This window comes from Eulemur rufifrons, chromosome 23 (assembly GCF_041146395.1).
Source record: "Eulemur rufifrons isolate Redbay chromosome 23, OSU_ERuf_1, whole genome shotgun sequence".
In the NCBI taxonomy this organism is placed as follows: domain Eukaryota; kingdom Metazoa; phylum Chordata; class Mammalia; order Primates; family Lemuridae; genus Eulemur; species Eulemur rufifrons.
In genome coordinates this window covers 623340-648542 of record NC_091005.1, presented here as the reverse complement: position 1 = coordinate 648542, position 25203 = coordinate 623340, and positions in this window count along the sequence as shown.

Here is a 25203-nt window from a genome sequence, read left to right as displayed (position 1 = left end):
TGCTGTTCTCGTCTGACCCACAGACGCCGAAAGAGCCATCTGGACGCGTCGGCTTCCCGCTGTGGCCCATGCAGCGCGGCCGCTCCCCTGTTCTCGGGGCGTGTTCCGCCTGTTCCCCGAGGCCGGACCACACGCACCAGTCCGCGCCTCTCGCCCCACGAACAGGGGCCACACACGATCGGGCGATTTCCCCCAGGCCTGACCTCATGTCACTGTCAGCGCAGACCCCGCGTGATTTCTGTCCCAGAGAGGACACCACTTGGAGACTGACGGGAATTTTGACCCTTGAAACTGTAAAAGCCTGTGGAACACGTTCGGCATTTTCGGGGGGTCCTGGGGGACACTGTGAAAATCGTGGGTGGGTGCGTGTTTGAAGCAAACGCCGTGATCTCAGGCAAGATTAGCAAGTGAGCGTGAGGCGGATGGATGAAGCTCCGGGTGCCGGGAGCAGTACATTGAACGACTCTGGAGCCTGTTGGGTTTCGGTGGTTGATTAATGACGCTCTGGACGCTCGGCCCCGCGAGGACTGTGCGCGTGGCTGTGAAGACACGTAAACGACTTCGCTTCTGCCTGGTTAGACCCTGAGCTGCACAGACACAGCACGACACGGAGAATCAGTGAAAACAGAAACACATGCGTGTGCATGTGAGGGTCTCCGTGCCCTGGGGGTGGGGGCGCCGGGGACACGCTTGAACACACTTAGTACAGCCGCTCCCCGCCGGAAAGCGGCCCCACAGACAAAGCTCCGGTTTTATTGGCTTGAATCATTGTTTATCCGGGAAAACGCGCCCGGAAACAATGTTGCCAAGGCTTGCGAGCTTCATCCCGACCTGCCAGGTGCCCGAGGTTCCCCTATGAGGAATCGCTCGCATCTCTTGACTTTTCTTGGTTCCCGGTGCTTAAGAAGGCTGCACCCCAAATGTCCCCGATGGGGTCACCTGCCCCATCGGCCAAAGGGGCATTGGACATCGTCTTAGTTTCCTGGGACTCTGGGTGGCTCAAAACCGGAGAAACGTATCTTCTGTGGTTCCAGGGGGAGGAGTCCGGAATCGAGGTGTCCGCAGGGCCACCTCCCTCCGGGGGCTCCAGGGCAAGGTCTGTATTTGTCTCTTCTGGCTCCTGGAGGCTCCAGGCATTTGTGGTTAGGGCTGTTGACACCGTGCTGTGGGACCTACGTTTATACTTGAAGGAAACGCTCCATTTCAGCTAAAGTTTGGTGAAAGTGAAGACATATTGATAATTTTTTTCCACATCTGAGTTCAGTGACCTTCAGGAGCCCTCGTGTCCCCTGGAGAGGCCGTGGGTGGACCCCACTTGGGCAGCAGTGTGGGGAGCACAGATGGCTGGGAAGAGTCCGGAACCTGCACCTGAACACCTGCCCTGGGTGACGTTGATGCACGAAAGCTCGGGAATGTTTCAAGGACGCAGGAAGGATTCTAAGACAGTCGTGCGTTGTTTAACGATGGGGACACATTCTGAGAAAGGCGTCCTTGGTGATTTGGACGTCGTGGGGCACTCCCGGCGTGGCCTGCGCACACCCAGACGGTCCGGCCTCCCGCACCCCAGGCCGCGCAGCGGAAGCTGAGCCTCAGGTTTCTGTGCTGAGCGCCCAGGTGGCTGCGCCGCGGTGGTGAGGACGCGTCTGCACGTAGCTGGACACAGAAAAGGGGCCGCGCTGGGCTCTGCTGTCACGACAGCTGTGACGTCACCAGGTGACAGGAATTCCTCAGCTCCGTCACGACCTGACGGGCCCACCGTGTGGACTGACTGAAACGTCGCTGCGAGTCCCCCTGACCTGAGTCAGACGTCCTGTGTTCCAGCCACCAGTCAGGAGATCATCCGGGAAGGGGCCACGGCTCCTCACGGCTGTGGACAGATAGCCCAGAATTTTTTCTTTTTCCAAAGCAATCGTACCTGGTACCCAGAGGTCGGGGTCGGTTTTGCCAGTGACAAGCGGTTCTCCGCGAGAACGCGGTCGCGATCGGTGGGGCTTTTAGTCCCTCGCGAGTGAGGAGGGCGCGGGGCGTCGTCTCCAAAGCTGCGTCTCCCGAGGGTGCGGGGTGCGGGGGGTTTATGGGGTAGGAGAGGAAGAAGACGACGTCATCACACGCGGGGGCGGAGCTCCCGCTAGCACGTGTGGCCCCTGTCCTGCTGCCACACGGGACGTGCACGGTAGTAATGAAGCTGTCGCTCCTCCGGGTGGGGACTGCAGGGTGGCAGTGAGCAGAGTTCACCTGGGTTCCAGGGCCTGGGGGGCTAGTTTGCGCCAGCTGGGTGGCCCTGAGCCCTGAACACGGGCTACGGGCGATGGCTCCAGGGGGGCGAATTCCTGTGGTCTCTGGAGAAGCCCCCTCCCACACGCCAGGGAAGCGCGTTCTCCCGTGGCAGCTGCTTGTCACACCCACCCGCGTCTTCGTGTTGAAATCCTGCCCTGGAGCTTCCAAAGATGACGTGTTTCCCCGAGTTCTCTGGGGCGCTTAGCCGTGTTGTGGTGCAGCCTTTGAGCTTCCCAAGGGCTGTGCCCGGCACCACCCTGGGGACGGGCCCGTGTCAGGGGAGGACGTGGGACTCTCGTCCACCCACATGGAGGAGCCTGTGGGGGGCGGGGGGGGCGGTCGGAGCAGAGGTCGGGCTGGTTTCTGCTCACTCCCCGTGCGCGTGACCTCGGCTTCGCCCAGCAGGGTGAGGGGTGACGACACAGACGCCGGCCGGCACCGTGCTCCGTGTGGCTGACTTTGCTTTGCTGCCCCTGCGCTCAGCCCCCTCCCTGTCGTTTACTGGCAGCCACGTAAAAGGGCCATCTTTAAAAGAAGACAAAAGCCTGACTCACACAAGTACAAAACGTACACGTCAAACATCTTACTGAACTCGTTAACTAATGCGGGAACCAGGAAGACGCTGCGGCCGCAAAGAGGATTCCGAGCGCCACGCCGGCGGCAGTGAGGGCTGCTGAAGCCAACGCGGGACAGACGCAAACCGCCTCGCATGGGCGCGCGATTGCGTTCTGGGGATGCACAGTTCACCGGCTTCCTGGGGACAGGATCACTTGCATCACGATCGCCTCCCATGCTTTACAAAGCTGTAAAATAGCTCCAAGACAACGAAAGGCAGAGAGCCATTGTTTTTTACCCATTTCAAAGTGTTTTGCAATTTTTTCCTTGCACTTGAAACTCTTAAGCTTGTGCTGCCAATCCTGGAGCGTCGTAAAATTTCTCCAGTCTTCAAGGAGTTGCTGTGAGGTTAGAAAGAAAGCTAGTGAGTGAAGATGTGTTCTGGCGGCTTCTTTGTGTGAGCGCCGGGGGCGGGGGCGGGGGGGTCTCATGGTCAGCTCTGGGCTCGCTGGGAACCTGGTCTACAGTCCACCCTCGGACTCTCGCGGGTTTTTCTCTTTCCCTGGCTGTGTTCCCACCCTCTGCCTTAAGGCCACGTCCCTCGGCCCAGAGGCCCCGTGTCACAGCCTGTGGCGTCTCCGGGGTCCCTGTGCGTCACGCCACCCACCCGCCGTTATTAAACGCTCCTCGTGAGAAGCGCTCCGCACTCTGGGCACAGCTCCGTGTTCCTGTCAGTCACCAGCTTCCCTCCCAAGCCAAATACCAAAGATTTCTCTGGAATTCCTCCCTGCAGGTGCAGAGGTTAACCATACCTGCCACCGGCTGGGCTGTGTTTTACGGAGGGTGGGGTGGGGGAATCTGTCCCCTCCTGGGTGACTCCGCAGAGTGGCTTCCTGTCCTCACTCTGCCGCTCTGGGAAGTGGGGGCCCCATGGGCGAGGGGCTCCCTGAACCCTGGTCTTGCTACCTGGGCAGAGAGAGGGCGCTGGGGAAGCGATGTGGACATCTGGGCCCTGTTCCGACCCATTAGTGACCGGAGGGCTCAGTCGGACCACGCGTGCACACGCGAGTCTGGGCCTGCAGGGTCACGGTGTCGCGGGGTTTGCTGCTGTGGCCACACTGGCCGGCGGCAGGCGCTGTCTTCCGGGAGGACCGATGGGGAACCCAAGAGGCCCCCAGTCTGCCCGGGGCGGGTGGGAGCCGTGTGAGCTGGGCCCGTGGGGGTCTGCTGGGCCCGGGGTGGGGGACACGTCATGGGAGGTGGGGGGCGTTTTGCAGGCTTCCCTGCACGGCTGGCCGGGAGTCGTTTTTGGGAACAGGAACTGTCTGCAAGGGGAGCCCGAGGCCCGGGGAGCGCAGCCCGGCCCTTCCCTGCCTGTGCGGCTGCAGATGCAGCTGGTGATAAACTAGCTCATCCCCCGCAGCCGAGCTTTCCTTCCCGACGTCCTCAGTTCTGGAGGGTGGGCTGGAGGGCCGTGGAGCGGGGTGAGACGGCTGTGCCCACTGAGTCACAGGAGCGGGGGGAAGTGGTTGCTGTTGTCATTGTCACCTGGAAACTCACTGCCACAGGCAGCAGGGCCGGACAGCAGGGTGTCCCCAGGCTGCTGGGACCACGGCCTGAGCCCCACAGTGGGTGAGTGGGGAGGTGAGAACCCCCACCCAGGGACAGAGCCGCCCCCGGCCAGAGCGTGCCTGGACCCGCCAGAGCAGCACGAGTCCCCGAGGGTCCGGATGGACCTCGCCTTCAGGACGATGGCCCGGCTCCGACCCCACGCTGGCCCCTGGGGTGGAAGGTGCTGAGTGTGGCTGGAGGACGGGCCTCTGAGGACGGACGCTTGTCAGGGCGTCCAGCATGGATCCTGGAGGTGGCCGGGCAGGCAGCCGGGAGCCAGGCCTGAGCCGCAGCTGTGTCCCCTGGAGCCACCTCTGCTCATCCCGGGTGGGAGGCCACGTAGTCCTTCTTGGTCTCCAGCCTCGGCAGTTTGCTTTTGGAGGGTCTGAAAACACTGCCTCAGAAGTGTGGGAGGTTTTGTTCCTGCTCCCTTCACCCGTGTGGTGTGTACTGAGTGCCTGCTGTATACCATGCACTGGGTACTGTGTGCCCGCTGTGTTCCATGTACTGGGTACTGTGCTGAGTGCTCATGTACCATGTACTGGGTACTGTGTGCCTGCTGTGTACCATGCACCAGGTACTGTGTGCCTGCTGTGTACCATGCACTGGGTACTGTGTGCCCGCTGTGTTCCATGTACTGGGTACTGTGCTGAGTGCTCATGTACCATGCACTGGATACTGTGTGCCTACTGTGTACCATGCACTGGGTACTGAGTGCCCGCTGTGTACCATGTACTGGGTACTGTGCTGAGTGCTTGTGTACCATGCACTGGGTACTGTGTGCCCGCTGTGTTCCATGCACTGGGTGCTGTGCTGAGTGCTCATGTACCATGTACTGGGTACTGTGTGCCCACTGTGTACCATGCACCAGGTACTGTGTGCCTGCTGTGTACCATGCACTGGATACTGTGTGCCTGCTCTGTACCATGTACTGGGTACTGTGCTGAGTGCTCATGTACCATGCATCAGGAACTGTGTGCCTGTTGTGTAACATATACTGGGTGCTGTGCTGAGTGCTTGTGTACCATATACTGGGTACTGTGTGCCTGCTGTGTACCATATACTGGGTACTATGTGTCTGCTGTGTACCATGTACTGGGTGCTGTGCTGAGTGCTTGTGTACCATATACTGGGTGCTGTGCTGAGTGCTCGGGTCCCACGCACTGGGTACTGCACTGCGTGCTCTCCCTGCACACTCTGATTCTTGTCTAAACCCACCAAGGGGTTAACTCTGTTGTAAAAATGCAAAACAAAACACAAACAAAAAAATAGGCTCAGAGAGTTTAAGAAATATGCTCAGAGTTGAACAGAAAGCAGAAAGCCAATGCAGCCAATGCCATGTCACGGGCTGAAAATTTCGGTATTGACTATGGCCACCGCACAGGCTGATGCACTTAGTACTCAGAGTGACATTATTAGCAAAGAAACAAAATTGACCTTGAAGGGAATTCAGCTTTGGCCAATGGCCCTCGAAGTCTGGCTATAACATCATGAGCCTGGCTCACATACTGAAATCTGGCCCTGGGCCTTGCAAGAGTTGGGTCGGCGAAATTCCATAAATGTTTAAGCATATCTATAATTTATTCCAATGACCTAAGGAATAATAAATCAGCCTGTCTGTTGTTGAGTAACCTTTAGGTCCTGCCCGCCTAATCCCTCACTGGCGGGAGAGTCGCAAGAGCACATTGCACAGTTCTGATGTAACTGTGCAAACGTCAACACGCAGGCTGTGGCTGTCCCCGCTTCATGACTGGGACTTTGTCAAAAGAGGCTCTTCTTTCATTGTTCTGCAGGCCCCCGAACCGGGGTCACGGTAACTCACATGGATGGGGCATCTCCGCCGCCCTCGTCCGGGCTGTGAATATCTTCCTTCCTTCTCCAAACTTCCACGGAAGCAAAACAGTGTAGCGCACACTCCACTCTCAGTGGCAACAAGGACGACACTTTGGACAACTGCTAAACCAGCAAGCACACGCCCCCCGTGGACCAGCGCCCGCCACAAGGCACACACGTGTCTGGCACGGGCAGGAGCTCGCGGATTGGCACGCAGACTTGTACGCTGTCGTCACTGCGGCCCTGATATTTCTGATGTTCAAATTGCCCCTTTTTTGGCTGCCACTTTTTTCTTTTATTTTTTATGTTAAATACTTTTAATCATTTCAATTATACGTGCGAATGAGTTGGATACATTTATACATCGTGTAGCCAACACCACGTGGAGGTCACTCTCCTCGTCCCAGGAAGTGCGCCTGTCGACCGCGTCTGTTTTCTCTGACTGGATCCAACAGTCTCTCGCAGTTTTCTATCCACGGAGTTGCGGGGTACGTGATTGCTGTCGTGTCTGGCGTCTTTCGTTCTGCGTGACGTTATTGAGGTTTATCCGTGTAGCATTGCCTTTGTTTTGTCATCGTTGGGTAGTGCTGTCTGTCCGAGGTCTGCTCCTTTTTATTGCCGAGTAGTATTCCACCGTCGGGATGAACCACAGCGTGTTGGCATGTTTGCCTATCGGTAGGCGTTTGGGTTATTTGCAGTTTGGGGCTGTCAGGAATAAGTTACTACGGATTTTAATACACGAGTCTTTGGCAGGCGCGTGCGTTTCTCTGGGTTGGCAGCTGGAAGGGGAATTGTGGGGCCGCGTGGGAAGTGGACGCTTAACTCCACACGCAGTTGCCAAGGTGACTGCTGCGTCCCGCTAGGCGTGTGGTAGTAGGTTTTAGGGCTTTAATTTTCAGTTTTCTAGTGACTAATGATTTGGGGCATCTTGTACCTATTTGCAATCTTTGGTGAAGTAGCTGTTCAAATATTTCAGTTGTTTTTTAGGGGTGGTGGTGTTTATATTATTACTGAGTTTTAAAAGCATCTGACTGTGGACTGGACACAAGTCCTCTATCAGTGTATGTTTTCTGGATTTTTTCTCCTAGTCCGTGGCTTGCTTTTGTATTTTCTTAATTATGTCTTTTGAAGAGCAGAAGTTTTTTTTTTTTTTGTTTGTTTTTTTTTTTTTTTTTTTTTTTTTTTTTTTTTTTGAGACAGAGTCTCACTCTGTTGCCCAGGCTAGAGTGAGTGCCGTGGCGTCAGCCTAGCTCACAGCAACCTCAAACTCCTGGGCTCAAGCGATCCTCCTGTCTCAGCCTCCCGAGTAGCTGGGACTACAGGCATGCGCCACCATGCCCGGCTAATTTTTTCTATATATATTTTTAGCTGTCCATATAATTTCTTTCTATTTTTAGTAGAGATGGGGTCTCGCTCTTGCTCAGGCTGGTCTCGAACTCCTGAGCTCAAACGATCCGCCCACCTCGGCCTCCCAGAGTGCTAGGATTACAGGCGTGAGCCACCGCGCCCAGCCAGAGCAGAAGTTTTTGATGTTCAATTTATCAATCTTTTTTTTAAATGGTTCATGCTTTTTGTGTCTTTTCCAAGAAATATTTGTCTACCCAAGCCTATGAACAATCTTTCCTGTGTTTTCTTCCAGAAGTTTTTCTAGATGATGCTTTTACACTTTGGAGTTTTTATCACAATCACATGCTGGGCTCTGCCGGAAGCCTTTGCTATATCTTTTGAGAGGAGCTTAGTGTTTTCTCCCTTCTTCTGTTTATGTGACAACTTGCGTTGACTGATTCCTAAAATGTTAAACCAACCCTGCATTCCTGGGGAAAACCTCACTGGGCAGTAAGGTGTTGTCATTTTCATATTTCCTAGGATTGATCTCTCGTATTTTGTTAGGGAGTTTGGCAGGACGCTCGTGAAGCTCATGGGGGGATTTGCTGTTTTCCTGGAATGTCTGCCTGGTTTTGGTATCAGTGTGACAGGACTCCCAGCATGAATAACAAAACATTCCCATCTCCTTTGTTTCCTGAACGAGTTTGCATGAGTTTGATGTTATGTTTTTCCCCAAATGTCTAATAGAATTCAGCAATGATGCCTTTGGCTCCCCGGATGTAGCTAGACTTGAATACCATCACCTTGTCCTCATTGTTTTTATTTTTATGGTTACTTTCTATTTAGTTGATTGTGATTTTTTCCTGTGCGATAGCAATGTCAAGTTTGATTTTCTAGTACGCACACTTAAGCTTACAAATGAATCTGTTTAAAGAAGGATCAGGGCCGGGCACGGTGGCTCACACCTGTAATCCCAGCACTCTGGGAGGCTGAGGTGGGAGGATCGTTTGAGCTCAGGAGTTCGAGACCAGCCTGAGCAAGAGCGAGACCCCGTCTCCACTAAAAATAGAAAGAAATTAGCTGGACAACTAAAAAAATATAGAAAAAATTAGCTGGGCATGGTGGCACATGCCTGTAGTCCCAGCTACACGGAAGACTGAGGCAGGAGGATCACTTGAGCCCGGGAGTTTGAGGTTGCTATAAGCTGGGCTGACGCCACGGCACTCTAGCCTGGGCAACAGAGTGAGACTCTGTCTCAAAAGGAAAAAAAAAAACAACAAGGTTCAGAAGTGAACGGTGGCACGAGGTGTGTTCAGACGTGGCGAAACCAACCACAGACGGTGGAAGGACTAAACGGTTGAAAACACTGCCGATCCCGGGTGGCAGGAAGGGCCGGGCACCCTGTCTCCCTGCCGCTCAGAAGTCACCACGAGAGATGGATTCCGGCTGTGGGTGGGACATGGGGGTGGGGACAGCGTCTCCTTTTGGCTTGGATTCTATATTTGAGATGAAGAAAGTTAAATTTGGTGACAACCGAAACTGTGTTTAGGAGGAAAACTTTATTACTTGAACAACACCTACCCCAAATTCCCAGAAGGTTTCTCTGTCTCCAAAGGGGCCAGCCCAGCGCTGAACATCAGAGTCTATTTCCAAACCACCACCCCAGAACCGCGCCCCAGAACACACGGGCGGGATGCGCGTCCGTGAACGCAGCGTGTGGGAGACGCGTGCTGTGGGGAGCGGGCCAAGCTCCCTCCCGACCTGAGCCCACCACGCCCAGCGCACCCCCACGTCCTCGGGAATTCTGTGGGTTAAAGGCGTTACCACCCAGCCCTGGGAGAAGGGCAGGGGACAGCAGCTGTCGGAGACCCGGACGGCGAGGACAGACCCGGCACTTTCCACAGATGCCTGAGCTGTGGGGGTGGGTGGTCCCCACGGAGGGGTCAGGATGGCCCCTCAGGCCGAGGGTTGAGCCCTGGGGGCCACATTGGGCAGGACGCGGCCTCTCTCCAGGGAGCAGCCAGGAGGGGGTGAGCCTGGGTGACTTGGGGGCACAGGTTGGTGCCACTCTCTGCAAGGATGGCGTCTCCTAAAGGTTTACATTTAATTCCGGGATATGGCTGTATTTTTAAAAATATGAAAATGTTTACAACAACTGACCATCTGAACCTTTTTTTTTTTTTGCCGTTTTCACACTCCAACCCTGGAATACAACTGACACCTGGACGTGGCACCGCCGTGGTTCAGGGTACAGAGGCCCCGGCTCACAGGTCACTCTGGAGGTCTCTCTACCTGGAAGGACCTGAGCCTCCAAGCCGAGGGGTGGACGCTCCTTTCGTGGGTGTGCAAACCCACAGCCCAGGCGGGAGACCCCTGGACGAGGCCGGCCCCATCTCCCCCTGCATCCAGGGCAGGACGAGGGCCCTGCCGGAGCCTGTCAGAGGTCTCTGTGTCCGTCCTGTGACTTCAGCGGGCTGGTGCATTCCGGGGCTGAGAGCTCTGCCCACCTGGGCCGAGGGGACCTCAGCTGGGCCAGTGGGCGGTGGCCACAGTGCCGTGTGCAGGGCAGGCCTCTCCCCTCGCCTGCGTCTGCCCTTTGGAAGCACACGCGTTATTCACGGAAATGACATAAAGAATGCAGAGAACCTTCCACGTACTGGGCAGCTTGTGCCACTATATTTTTTGTCACTATGAGCACTCTGTTGCATTGTATTAATTTCTGCAAATACCTGTTTCTGCCTGGAGTCGTGTGCTGTGTCAGCGGAGTGCTTAGATTTCAGAAGGTGATAAGCACATTTCTGTTGAATCGAAGCAGCTGCTTAACCAGCCGTCCAAGCTCCTCTGAGGCAACCGTCACATGCCTGGATCTTTGGTTTGAAAAATTTAGCAGTTTTGGACTAAATTCTTATTTGTAATCAAAACCCTGTTCTGCAGCCGGGAGAAATTTCTGTAGCTTTCTCTTTAGCCAAAAGCACTGCTGTGTCTGAACTGAGAGGACTCAACTTAGTGTGTAGCTTGGGGGGGGTCTCACTCTAGACTCCGTCACGGTCTGGCCTGCTGGTCGTATATAATCGGAAAGCGAACCGCATAGGCGCGGCAGCTGCGTAGCTGGGGGCGTAGTCGGGGGTGCCCTGGAGAGGGGAGATGGAGCTGACCCCCCTCCCTCAGAAGCAGGGACCGAGGAGCAGGACTCTGGCCTGGGAGGCTACTGGGGGTCTTCAGAGAGGATGGGAGGAAGCCCTGGGTCTTGTCCCACACAAGAGTATTCTCTGGAAAAAGTGCAAACCACACGTAGCCTTGCAGCCAGTTCTGCTGAAATGACATCTGCTGAAACCCACCCATGTGCAGAATTGTGCAACTGCAAACCACAGGGCTGGTGGGAAAACGGGGCTGGGGTGCAGCTCTCGAAACTTCATCAGGGACATATTAGGAAAAGATGGGGCCCAGTGAAAACGGGAGCACAACTTCTCACTTGCCGTGTGGTTGGGAGACACGGAACTGCTCCGGTAACACGGCAGTGAGCTTGCAAAGGCCGGGAGTGGCCGGGGTGGTGGCCGTGGGGAGGGAGGGTCACTGCTGGGGAGCTGACCCGGGGCTGGCAGAGGAGGGTCGGTGCGACGGGGGCAGCTGTGCCCAGCCGGTGTCTCCGGTGGAGAAATCACACAAAGGCAAACAGAATTCACATTGTGTGCAAATCCTAGTACACAATTCCTGCTAAGCCATTGCTGTGGAACCCACTGGCGTTTTCCAAACAGACGCTGCCTGAGAGCGGCTGCCTGCGGGGTCCTACGTGGCGTCCTCCTGTGGAGCGAGAGGTTAACGTGTGCGATCGTACCCGCTGAACACGTTTCAAAAGCCACTGCACTTCTGAGCCAGCGACTGCGGAAAAACATGAAACACAAAAGAAGGCAAAACAAACAAAGGCTGGTGCTTCGTCCAAGCCCCCACGAGCCCTGTCTGGGCGCAGCCAGCGGGCTGTTACAACCGCCCCAAATTACCCCGTCCCGGGTCGTCTGACACGCAGGAGGGAAGGAAATCTGGCTTTGGTTTCCACAGTTTGGAAAAACACCCCACACAGCCCTTGAGCGCGAGTGTTCTGCTAACGGGGCACCTCGGGCCGGGAGGAGAGGGGGTGCTCCGCGTGGGTTTGGGGGAAGCGTGTGCGTTCATGAGTGTGCATGTGCATGCATGTGTGTGCGTGCATATGTGTGTGCCTGTATGAACATGCATGTGTGTGCATGTTCATGTGCGTGCACGTGCATGCCTATATGAATATGTGTATGCATGCATGTGCGTATGTGTGCATGTATGTTCATGTGTGTGCATGTGTGTATGTGCATGCACGTGCATATGTGTGCCTGTATGAACACGCATGTGTGCATGCATGTGCATGTTCATGTGCGTGCACGTGCATGCCTATATGAATGTGTGTATGCATGTATGTGCGTGTGTGTGCATGTATGTTCATGTGTGTGGTGGGGAGGGTGCTGGCTGCAGGCAACAGGTGCGGACACAGTGCACGCTCCATCCAGGCCTTGCGGTGCCCCTGGGACGTGGCCTGTGCCTGGGGCTCCCTGCTGCGCCCTCCTGGTGGGTCCCAGCCTCCTCGCCAGCCCTCCGGCCCCCGGGTTGCTGAGGACGGGGCGGCACCCTCCGCCGTGGGAAGCCGGTCGTCTGCGGGATGACACTCCCAGCTCCATCTGCTTCGAATCACGGCCTGGAGTCCTGACGCGTCGTGATCACTTTCGTCCACATGTTTGGAAATCGCCGTCCGCGGCCCGGCCTTGCCGATGACTTCAGCTGGCTCGTGCTCTGCTTGAGGTAATGCCACGGCCCCCGGCCCGCCCTGCCCGGAACCGGGAGGAGCCCTTGGCCGCCGGCCCTGCCTTTCTGCACCCAGGTGCTCGGGGACCCGGTGGTCTCTGTCCTCGCCTCACCCCGACCGTCGGCTCTGCGATCCCTGCCGGATCCAGTGGCTCTGTGGTCCCTGCTGGGTCCAACTGTTCTTCCGTTGCCGCCACGGCTCACTCCTGGGTGCTGGGCCCACGGGGTGTGACCCATGTGGTCACAGGACCTGGGATCAATGACACCTGTCACTCCAGCTCCTGCCACCTTGGGCATGTGGCTCAGCCTTTCCCAACGGTCGGATGTGGCCGGGATGTCACAGACACGTCAGAGCTCGCACAGCCTGAGGGTCGCTGTGGTCGGCTCGGGAGGCTGCGGCTCCCCCCGGCTCCGTGGCCGGCATGAAAATGTTTGTGGAATTGTTTAAGGAATCTGTAGCTCATTCTCTGGAATGTTCTCAGTGGTGACAGACATTCATCTTGTAAGGGCAGATTCGGGTTTCGGGGCAGCCTGGAAACACACACACGTCTGTCCTGGGACCGGTGGAAATGGCAGCTGGCATGTCCTTGAGCAAGTGACTGCCGGGGTCTGAGCTCACGTGACCCCTTTAGTAAAGCGAGAACTGGAGGCCTGCCTCGTGGCCTTGGTTAGAGGAAGATCACGTGAATTCAGACACGTAACCGGATCGCAGAGGGCCCTGGGCAGAGCAGAGCCCCAGGGAGCCGGGTGGAGCTGGCTGTCACGGCAGCCGGAGTGACAGAGCTGGGTCACAGCTGTGTGGACACAGTGCAGCCGGCGCGTGGGGCAGATGCCAGGCCACGGTCTGCTCCCACATGAGAGTTACCGGCGTGTCGGGGCCGGGCAGGTGCCCCGGGAAGGCCACCCTCACCGCGCACGCGGCCTCTGTTGGTGAAGCGCAGTCTCCCGACCAGCGTCACCTCCGGGTGAGCCGGCAGCACCACTCGGCCACGTCTCAGCCACTTGGATGCCAAGACAGGGCCGCGGCCAGGGCTTCCTCCGTGTGGTTAGTTTCTGACGCATCCTTTCGTCAAAGGGTCACGGCTGGTCCCCCTGCCATGCCCAGCGTCTGACAGCTGGAGAACCTCCTTGCACACACGATTTCATCTCTCTGATTTTATCTCTCCCGTCCGGGGCCCGTTGGGGGCGGGGGCAGGACCGCGGCTCACACGGACGCTGGGAAACGGCAGGGCCACGGCCCGGCCTGCGTCCGGGTTGGAGAGGAGTCGCTCGCTGTTCCTGGGATGCGAAAGCCACAGAACTTGACGCGTTTCACACACTGGAATTGCCCTCACCTGACTTTGATCGTATAAGCTACTTATAAACAACAGAACTACCACAGGGACGCCAGGGGCTACGTTTTGCCTGTACTTTTCCTGAGTTTCCTGTCGTGTGAGTGGCCACCCTGCAGTCTGTGACCGTTTCCGCTCAGCCACGTACTGCGGCCACCCCGTGTCAGGACGTGACCGTCTGCCTTGTTCTTCTTGTACACCGACGGCTGCGTGGCGTGCTGTCGGACACGCTCTCCGGAGAACATGCAGGGACGGCGTGTGCTGCTCCAGACCCTTCCTGGGAGCTGGACGTGCCGAGAGAGGAGGGTCTGCGTGGCCGCGTCAGCGTCTACTCGGCGAGCCCCTCACTGACGGGCTCAGGTGGCTCCGCTCCGTTTTCCCGCTACAAACCACGTGGCACGAGCATCTTGGCTGATCCGTCCGTGCACACGCGTCCTGTTAATTCTTCAGGGCAGGTTCCTAGGCGGGGAATCCGGGTGAACGAATCTGACATTCGCACAGATGTCCACGTGATTCCTAAGGAGCCTGAGCCAATGTCCACGTCTGCAGCCCTGCGTGAGGGCGTCTGTCCCCTGAACCCCGATCACAGGGCGAGGCCACCCTGTGACGTCCTGGTGCCGCGCAGCACACTAGCACGGGTGTCTGGTCCCAAGTTGGGACCCAGAGCTGTCTGTGCTTCTTCCCTGGCGGGTCGCCGGGGTATGTTCCCTTTTAATTTTCTAAAGGGTGTTTATGGCCTCCTCGTTGATTTACGGGAGCTCTTTGCACGCCGAGGGTGTCTGCCTTTGCCGCAGGCCGGTTGCCGTCTTTCTCTCCTGTGACGGACTCATTTCTTCCCAGGGTCTTTGTCTTGTTCCCAGCCGCGGTGTCCAGGTGAGGCTCGGTCCGTGGGCCCTGCGTGGGTGTGTGTCCAGTCGCTCCGTGTCCGGCTGGGGCAGCGAGGGAGGCACCTGCTCAGCAGCGCTGGGACCCGGCGTCAGCAGGACACAGGTCTGGTGTCAGGGTCTCACGGTGTGGCTGGGGCATGTTTTATTACATGTGTTCAGCTGAACAGTGGCCCCTGGATGTCCACATTCTAATCTCTGGACTAAAGAAAGTACAGCTGGGCCAGTGCCAGAGGTGCCGGGACCTGTAAGTCACTGTCACCAAATAGCTGCTCGGCCGCTGGGCGGTGTGGCCGTTCTCCTCCCAGCCACCCCCACCCCTACCCAGCCTGATCGCACCGGGACGACGTCCTTCCTGCCGCTCTGATTTTCATTTTGCAAACTCAGATCTCCAGGATAAAGCAGCGAGGTTTGCCAGGACGCGGCTGCCCTGGAGCCCTGGGGTGGCGTGGGCAGAGCCCCCTGTTCCGGAGGAAAGGACACCGAGGAATCCGGGGTAAAACTTTACCAACCCCCCCACACACACACACACTCACACCTACGCCATGCCAGGTACTGCGTTCGTGACACTCCCTTGTCCCCATAAGCCCAGTGACACACAGCAGGACCCACCGTCTCCAGGGAGGGTTTGTCCCCAGCTCCTTTGCTCAGGCTGTGCCACCGGGGTGCCAGGCCAAGCCTCTGTCCCCACGTACGGGATGGGGCCGCCACGCTACAAGGCGGCCGCTGTGAATGCCACGTGCTGTGCGTGGCGGCCAGGTCGGCTCTGACCCTCACCAGCTGGGCTCTTTATAATTTTCAAGCAGGCAGGCGCCTGCCCTGGGAAGGTGTGAATTTTTGTCCCTTTGTGGGGTACCCGGATGGTCACCAAGCCCAAACATGAGCTTGGACAGCCAGGGCCGGTCCCCACACACGCGGTGAGACCTCCGCTGGGAAAACACTCCTGGTAATCGTCTCCAGGCATGGGGCGGCCTTTGATCAGGAAATCTCTGTTTATTCTACAACGTAAATAGAGAAGAAATCCATTTATTGCGAAGTGGATGCACGTGAGTCCCAGCGGACAGGCCTCCCGGCCGAGCCCCACAACTGAGCCAAGCTGGGCTGCCGTCGGGTCCCTGGTCCCTCACGCTGGGAGGCTGACGTGGGTCACACCCGCACTCGGGCTCCTGGCCCCTGGGCCCTCCTGGGTGCAGTTTGGGACGAGCCCGGGTCACGAGGGTGGAACGTGTGGCATCTTCAGCCTCCTGCCCACGGCCCGTGAGCTCCGGCCACACGGCCGCCTGGGGCAGAGTTGGAATTTCCGGAATGAGGACAAGGCGCGGCCTGGTCCTGCCCACCTGCCAGTGGGCGGTGATGACCCCTGTCAGGGGCCTGAGGTCAGAATGGGAGGAGACGGCTTGAGACTGGGCACTGGGCACCTGGCGGACGCCCGGGGACATTGGCCGGCCCTGCGTCTACAGAGCCGGGGGCAGGGGCAGCAGCCGGGTGCAGGCTGGGGCTGGGCCATGCACACAGCACGTCTGCCTGGGACCTCATTCTCAGCCGCTCCATGCCTCAGTTTCCCCATGTGTAAATCAGGGGTTTAGCAGTTCCCACCCCGGATAACAGTATGAGGATGAGACAGTTAATGTGTTTAACGAGCTCGTGGCCTCAGCGAGCCACTGCCGAGGGTGACGTGTGGCAGGACGGGGCAGCGCCAGGCGTTGCTGTTGGAACAGACGCCCCTTCCCGCCACACCGGGAGGCCGGAACTGCAGGGCAGGGGGCGGGAGACTCTCCCACCTAGGGTGCCCCCCTCCCAGGCCTCTGCGCCTCCCTGCTCGGCGAGCCCCGGGCTGGAATGCCGCCCCCGCGGCTGGTGCTCCCGACCCCAGGGAGAGCAGGCAGCGGAGCGGATGGCCGGGGTCCAGCGTTCACATGTGTCAGAGACGGGGAGAATGTGGCCTTCGAGTCTGACAGCTCTCGCTGGAAAACGCTGACAGCTCGTCAAGCACATCACACGCGTTTGCGCTAATTAAGGAAACCCCAGACACAAACCCTGGTCCAGAGGGAGCTGTTCTGCCTAGGGTGTCACTGCCCCCGAGAAGCCCCACCCCCCGAGTGCTCTCCTCCCCGGTGGCCTGCTGGGGTCACAGCACCAGCTCTGCGTCTTTGCAGCTTCACTTGTCTGGCTGGCAGGTGGCCAGCTTCGTGGGAACAAGGACCAGCTGTCATGTGTGTGTGTCAGCTGCCTTTCTCTCCCCAAGGCCACAGAGAGCATCTGGCCCCAGGCCTCCCTGCCTCCCTCCCTCCCTGCCTTCTGCTGCAAACGTTTCCCAAGAGCCAGGCGCAGGCCCTGGGGAAAAGCAGAGGACGGGAGGCAGAGCCTGTCTGGCGGTGAGACGGGTGTGTGGAGAGGTGCTCGCACCCCAGGGACTGACACGGTGGAGGCGTGCCTGGGCGGGCGAGGGGCAGAACGGAGGCCTGCTTGGTCCAGCCTGTGGGATGGGCAGCCGGGGGGAGGGAGTGGGACAGCAAAGTCACAGGCCCAGTGGGCAGGGAGAAAGTGGGAGCATTTCTGCACAGAAAACAGAGAGAGTAGAAAGAGGAGGACAAAACCAGGGAAGCCCTTGAGGGTTTTAATGGACAGAAGCTCACACTTTATCTGTTGGGCTCAGAGGAGTCTGCTGTCAGTCATTCACACTCTAGTATGAAGTTAAGCAGGAGGATGTGTGTTGCTTTATGAAGGTGGATTTTCATTTTAAATTCGGTTTCTGATGTGGAATGCAGGCTCGGTGGTCCCTGAAAAGATCCCAGACACGCTGGATTTGGAAGTAAGAGTGGCTGGATGATCACCAGTGTGAAGGCGCCGTGATGGGTGGGCCACGTGGCTCTGCTGTGTGTCTGGTCTTGGGCACCTTCGGGAGACTGGAGTCCTGGGTTCCCTGGAGCTCTGACCCAGGCCCCTCGGTGCCTGGAGTCTCCGGCAGTGGCGCAGGACGCCCACCCTCGCAGCCCGCGAGCTCTCTGGGCTGTTCCGGGACGGGAGTCCCACCCAGCAGCCGCGCTGCGCTGCAGCTGCGTCTGTTTGTTGACTGGGTCGTGTTTGACTTCGGTAACCATGCAGGGCGCTGGCCACGGGATGCCGTACGTAGAATAAAACATTGCTAAATATTTGCTTGGCGTCCACTCAGCTCTCTGATGTCCCGTCAGGGACGGAGGAGATAAGGGACCACGTGTAGTTAGCGCCAGCTGTCTCCGCTCTGGTGAGAGGCACGGAGCACGGCGTGTCCCTCCTCCCCTGCGACCAGCCACACGTGACGACCCAAGTGTTTGCTTGCCATTTGAGATGCATTTTTCTGTCTCAGTTTTCAAGGGCAGACATGATTGCTGATGCGGCACGTTCTGCATTTGGAATGTTTTACGTTAATTTTTTTGCCCTCGATCCCAAAGATTCTTTAAGATACGTGTTTTCTGAGTTCTCTGTGACCGCTGGTGCGGCCGGCAAAACCCTGGATTGCAACGAGAGGGCAAAGCTCTGTCCTTGTTTTACGAGCGCAGAGAGTGAAATAGGACGTCCGACGTGTTGGGCTTTGCAGCCGTTTCCGCGTTGTTTTCTGGACGCGTCTCTGTTTTGAATCGGAGTCGCTCCTCTGGGGCCTCGGTCAGATGCCACTGTTGCCTTTTTGTCAACCTTAGGTGACCCGAGGTCCCCGGGAGGAGAGAGGAATCACGTCGGGAGAACAGCGTGACTGCGGGGAAACCGACTGGGATTTAAAAAACAATTTGGGGACATTTCAGACGTGCACACACCCGTGCCCGGGGCCCCAAGGCGATGCCATTGCCCCTCGTTCCATCTCTGCTCCCCCCACCCCCTCCCACTGGACTGTTTGGTGGCAAACCCCACACGCACGTCTCAGAATGGTGCGCGGAGACCTTCTGTACCGGCTTTGCTGTCGGACCTCTGTGGGCCAGGCCACTGTCCCCGAGGCCTAGTCTTGCAAACGTCTAAACCACAGCTGCCTCCGGGGACCCACCCAGGTCCCCTAGGGACCCAGCGAGGACGGCACACCAGAGGTGGCCGTGCAGCCCCGGCCAGGCCGTTGTCCCCTCACCCCCTGCCCCACCCGATCCCGGGGGGCCTCTTCACCCCGACACCCTGCGGGCAGGTGCTTGGGAGACTGAAGAGCTCCCCTCGTGGCTGGTGACTCCTGTGGCCCCAAGGGTGGCTGCAGACGGTGAGTGTCCTGGCCAGGCCTTTGGGACGCGGCCCGAGGAGCTGAAATTTCCCAGCCTGCCTTGCGACTCCACGCCAGGAGAGGGGCCCGCTCTGCGCTCTCCGGGCTGAGAACAGGGACGGCGACATCCGTCACGGCTTCCCGTCCTCTGTGCCTGGGTGCCGTCGACAGGCGCTGCCCTCCCCGCTGCCCGTAACCGCTGGCTTTCCAGGCCACGCTGCCAGGCGCCTCGGTCGCCAGATGCGTCCCGCGGTGGCACGGCCCCACCTGGCCGCGGGGACGCGAGTTGTGTGCGTGTCTCCAGCGGCCGCGGGCTGGGGCTTCTCAGCCGTGAGTCTGGTGTCAGCTAATCGTCCCTTCCCCACCCCCCAATGGGTCACTTTCTCGGGGCTTTGCCACGTCCCTCCTGTGGGTTAAGCCGAGTTCACGTTCCTGCTCCGAGGCGGGAGGCACAGCTGGAACGGTTAACTTCGCTCTCCCCGTCCCGGGTCTCCGTCGGAGATTTCCTCGGCCGCCTTCCCAGCCCACCATCTGCACACGCGTCCACACCTGTCTCTGGTCCTTAAAACGGACCCAAGACGAAGGGAGGAGGCTGTTTCCCGTTGAGTAAAACTGGCCAGAAGTGCCCAGCCCAGTCCGGCACCGACGTGTCTCTGAGTTGCAGCTTTGGAACTTAACGTACCCCGTCCCCGGTCCCCCGGTCATCGGTGCTCCTGGGGCAGGCGGCCCGTCCAGGAGCGTGCTGGGGGACCCTCCCTCCGGGCTCCGCTGGCCCTGCCTTGGTGGGCGCCTGCAGCCCTGGCGGGGACGGGCTGGTGGCGTGAGCCGCTGGGGCCCATCCGCTCTCACGGGGCCGTTGGCTCGTGTCAGGCATGAGCGGGGGTCCCCGGTGTGAGACAGGCCGGTGTCCCAGGTGCCAGGGCTCAGACAGGCCTGGCTCGTGGCAGGTGCTCGAGAGGCTCCGCAGTGGCCGGGGCGGGGTGGGGGCAGCAGGCCACTGTCGTGTCCTCGAGAGCGAGTTCAGGCCCCTGCTGGATTCCTCTGCGCTTGCTCAGCCTGTTGAATCAGACCGTCCTTGTCCCCGCGAGGCAGGAGGGGCCGGACGTGATTCATGTGTCGTTGTTCAGGGTTGCAGGCTGAGCTCACGGAGAGGGAGTCTCCGCTCCAAGGTCACACGAGGCCTTCCCGGTGCCACGTCGGCCGGCGGTCTGGACCTCGCTGGTCCTTGTCGCCAGAGGAGCATCGTTCTGGAATGTTCTCCTTGAGGGACGGCAGCCAGGCCCGTTTCTCTCTGCTGTTCCTGGAAAGAGACGTGTGCAGCCACACAGTGGATCCCGTCCGCGGCCTCCACCGGCCGGAGAGAGCTTCCCTGGCGTGTGCCGGGGCCTGGGGAGGTTCCCACGGGTTCCTTTCCACGGAAAAGACCGGAGCCATCAGCGCCTCTTATCTGCTGGGCTCTGCCTGGGTCTTGACAGAGGCCATTTGTCACGTCCCCGCCCCTCCCGCCCGTCTCCCTGCGACCGCGCCTCGAGTGCAGACGGGCAGGTCCCCCTCGTGGCTCTCTGCCCCCACCCCGAGTGGGACTGCAGCTCAGCCGAGAGGGAGTTTAGCACAGAGGGGGGTGTCTTGCACCCCATCCGAAAATTCCAACTCCTCATGTGGTCTCGGCTCTGAAGAACGCCCCGCGCCCCGGGACCTGCCCGGGATGCGGCTGACTCCCGGCATCGGCCCCGGCAGGCCGGGCTTTTCCCGCTCTTGGCCTCAGGCTCCTCCTCAGAAAACAGGATGTGGGACCGGTCCATAAACTCCTTTGCACCCGGTAAACTCCTACATATCCTTCAAAGCCCTGCTCACATGCCCCTGCCCTCAGGGTGAAGAGGGGTTGCCATCTTTGGCTTTGTTGGCTCCCGGCAAAACCTGCCACATGCCACATGCCCCTACCTGCTAGGTCCAAAATCATTTATCCAGGGAAGGAAAGAGGAGATCACGAACCATCTCCGAGTGGCTAATCTCCTTGGGGACCTCGTCGAAGGGGCCTGTTTTAAGCGTGCTCTTCCTCCTCCTCCGTGTGCGGAACGCTGCCCGTGTAGACGGCCCCGGATCCCCCGGCCCAGCCCCGGGCCTCGTGTCACGGGTGCAGACGCGGCCTCCGAGCTGCTTTTTCTCCCCAGTTGCTTTTCCCCTGGTTCGGTTCCGGCCCCGTCACCCGCCAGCCTGCCGTGCGCAGAGGACCTGACCTGCTGCCGACGGGCCCTGGGGTTTCCGGGTCTCGTGAGACAGGACAGTGGCGAGTGCTCGGTGAGCGGCCTGGCTGGCTTGTCGCCAGCCTTGTCGCTGGGCACCCTGAGGCCTGGTGCCTCCGTCAGCCGCGCCCTTGGCTCACCTCCCCACTGTTTGCCCACCGTTTCTGCCTCCGCAGCGTGGTAGCAACACCCCCGAGGGAGAATTTTGACTTTGGGCCACTGTGAATGGCCACAAGCCACACGTGGTACCGGCAGGGGCTGGAACTTGCTGGGACTTCCTGCCGGGGTTCCAGCTCCGCGCCGGCTCCCTGGGTGGCCGGGGGCAGAGGAGGGGCTGGGTTTACTGATCTCCCCTGCAAACCCCGAGGCTTCTGTGAGTTCTCACAATCGGCCCGGGCCTGGGGCTACTTTCTGGATTAACACCTTTTAAAAAAGGTTATTACCGTATGGAGACCCGGGGACTTGAAATAGTATAAAATGTGCTGTGAAAATAAATTTAGAGCCATATTCCTCTCTGGGATTCAATTAGAGCTGGTTTTTGGTTTGCGAATCAGTGTTTTGAAGGGCAATTCATAGCGTGTGGGTAGACTGGCCCTCCGAGCGGTTTTCATGTTGAAGTGGGTTCAAGCATGATCTGGGGGCCCAGAATCTGCGCTGGGACAAGCCCCCGGGTGGCTAGGCTGCGGGTGGTCATCTGACACTCGGGGACAATCCCCTCGCAGGCTGCTGAAAGTGCCCCGTGAACAGAACGTGTTAAAACCTGGCGGGGCCCGGCGGGAGCTTCCCGCTTGCAGGCTTTGAGCAGGCAGTTCTCAGGGGCCGCGGAGGGCGCTCATTTTTCGGTAGCGACTTTTAAGTAAGCACGTGCGCGCGGACCCCCTGCAGAAGGGCCATGGGGTCTCGGAGGCGAGCTCTGGAATTCTCCGTGTGGTCTCTCATCTCTCAGAGTTTCGAGTTGACGTAGTGGGGAAACTGAGGCAGAGGCAAAGGGGTTTAAAAGTGTAGTCCTGAAAAGCCCAGGAGGAAAGTACTTAAATGTATTTTATGACTCACTATTTAAAATAGCTTGGAAACAACACAGTGTCCCCGCACCAGCTTCGGGGTGAAGCCGAGCAGGGCACAGCCTTCTAGAATCCCAGGGAGCCACGTGGCTGGCCAAGTCCAAGGGCGCCTGCTCTGCAAAGAGGGCTTCTTGCTGGAGATGATGTGCTGGTCACACGAGCGCCCAGATGGGCAGCACGGAGCGTCAGGCCGTGCGCGCACACTCCACCCACGCCTCGTGGCCGGCCGGGGCAGCGGATCTCGCTGGAGCACGGAATCACGCTGGTGCACGGAATCGCGCCCCGCCCGGGAAGCCCACCCAGTCCATTCGGTTCCTGTACTGGATCTGCCTCCCAGAGAACAACCGCTGCTCTGGCCACTCCTGAATTGCAAACTACAGTTCACAAGAAACCGAGCCCAGGGGTTGGTAGAAGCGTCGAACAAATGTGTGGACATCCGGACATTAATCACAACCAAAAGTTGTGAAGCCACAAGTTGCTTCAAGTGACAAGGTCGTGGAAACTCAGAAGGTGCTTTCCGGAGTGATAAATGCTCTTGCAAAGGGTGCGTTCCTGCAGAGAAGCTGGCCGTCCCCCACCCCTCACGGCGGACAGGGAGAACACTCTCCGGTGCTCGGGGGCGTGGGCCTGGGGTGCTGACTTCGGCAGCCACGGGCTGGCGGCGAGGCCGGCGTCTCCGACCATTGGTGGAAAAACAGTTCTGAGAACTGCAGCAAAAGGAAGATTTCATTTTAAATGTGTTGGAAAAATTACCATCTGGCCGGTGCTCTGCGCCAGGCACCGCCTCCCTCTGGGGCAACACGACCCTCTGAGATGGGCTTTGGCGTCAGGAGGGCAGCGGCTGCCGTGGACGGACCCCAGGCGCTATCCAGTTTCCAATGGGTTTTCCGACATTCCTGCGCGGGGACTTTTGTGGGGCTGGGGGGATGCAGCTGCTCCTCCCTGGCGGTGCTGGCGGGCCCGGGGCCTCGGCAGCTGTGGATTTTGGCTGCCCCCGCCTGGCCCGCTAAATAGCTCTGCACGGAGCCGTCCCCAGCTGGGTGTCCTCCTGCCCCGTCCTGTGCCAGCCCCGATGCAGTCGAAGGATTCATGGGTGAACCCTAAGAAAATTCATGCTTTGTCCCGACATCTGTGCTAATAAGTGGAGAAAACCACTAACCTCTATCTGGGCCTCCGGGTGGATTTTTCTTTTTAATGTAAAAATTATTTAGCAATTGGTAGATCGCTCCCTTCCCTTGAAAACAACTTCATTTCCAGAGGATCGACCGCTTTCTGGGAATTCTAAGGTCGGGAAGACCCGTGCACCGATCCGGCAGGGGGGCCGTTACCGTGGCGATTGGTGCCACGTGTCCCGCGCAGACCCTGGCCTGGTGACTTAGCAGACTCAAACCATTTGTGCTCTTGTTAATGGCTTTGGAGCTGCGGCAAGTTTCTGTCACCGGGATTTGCTCCAAATGCTGCTTCCTCCCCCTGACGCTCTGCAGAGGCCACTGGGCCGCGCCGGCGTCTTCCGCTGTGTTCCCGTCCTGGGGGGCATCGTGGGGGGTCCCTCCCCACTGGCGGGTTCTTCATGCTGAAGCTCTTGCTGTCCCGGGGAGATCGCCGGGGTGGGGCGTGGACAGGGCCCAGGTGCGCCCAGACAGGGGCCCATTTCCACACATTCTAGTTCCTTCCACACCCCTTGAATCCAGGCAAAGGGGTAGAGTGGCTGTGCCCAGAGCGTGGGCTCCTCACCAGGGTGACCCAGGTGGTGTCCCTCTCATGTCACGCGGGTGGTGGAGGTGCAGGCCCTGCCCTGTGCACCTGCCCCGGCTGCTCTCCGAGTCTCTTGTGCCCCAGTGAACACGCTGCGACTCACGACTCCGAGAGGGGGCCCAGCCTCGGTCCCCTGGGAAAGTCGTGAAAACCTGGCAGCCAGGACCAACGCAGACATTCGGGTGTTTCCGAGTCTGAGCCCTCCTTGCTCTGTCAGAAACGCTTTAGAAGGGCGGGGGACAGGCTGTCCCCTGTTGCCAGGTCCTTGTGTTTTCTCCTCCTCCCGCCAGCACCGTGCCGAGGCGCCGGGGAGGCCGGCCCCCTGAGCACCCTCGTCTGCGACAGCTGTTGAGTTCGCCGTTCGGAGCTCTGCGAGGCCGCCGTGTGTTTCCGTCTGTCGGTCGCTGTCGTGTCCCTGGGACGGCGCCGGCCGTGTCGCAGGCGGTCAGCCAGTGCTGGCCGAGTGAACCCGTGAGCGCACGGATGGAGGTGTGAGCGCCACAGCGGGGTCCCGAGACCAGGTCTTCCTTGCAGATCATGCGCTGTTTTCTCCCTGCTGCCACGGTGACTCGTTCGCGCCACACGCAAGGACCGGTGGTGAGTTCTCTGAGGCAGCGGGGTGAGGGGGGTGGGGAGTGAACCAGCCCTTTACGCGGACGCGAACCCCCGGTGCCCCTGGCCGCAGCACAGACTCCGGCCCGCGAGTCCTGGGAGGGGTCGAGTTCACGCATCACTGACGGGCCCAGGGACCACGTCCCGTGGCGGGAGTCCCGTCACCAGATGTGAGGAGACACAGAGTTTGGGAAAGCAACACGGAAGACGTAAGTCCGGGGCACACAGCTGTGAGCACCGACCCACAGGCCCAAGTTCAAGTCATGCTTCTGCTGTTTACGGGGTCATGGCCCAGGGCTTCCCACCCAGAGCCTCCACTGTTTATGATAACAGCTTCGCTGGGACGTGATTTCATTCCGTGCGTTTCACCCACTTACACACCTCAATGACGGTTAGTTACTATGTAGACAGAGAGCTGTGCACCATCACCACAGTCGGTTTAGAGCATTTTCGTTCCCCCAAAAGGAAGCCCTGTGTCCCCCGAGCAGCCACACCCCATCCCCTCCCCCAGCCCCTGGCAACCAGGGCTCCAGTTTCCGGCTCCAGTTTCCGTCCCCGGACATTGCATAGAAACGGCATCATGCGACATGTGGGCTTTGTGACTGGCTTCTGTCACCTCGCGTGACGTGTTCAGGCTCACCCCTGTGGTAGCAGGTGTCAGAAGAGTGACCCGCC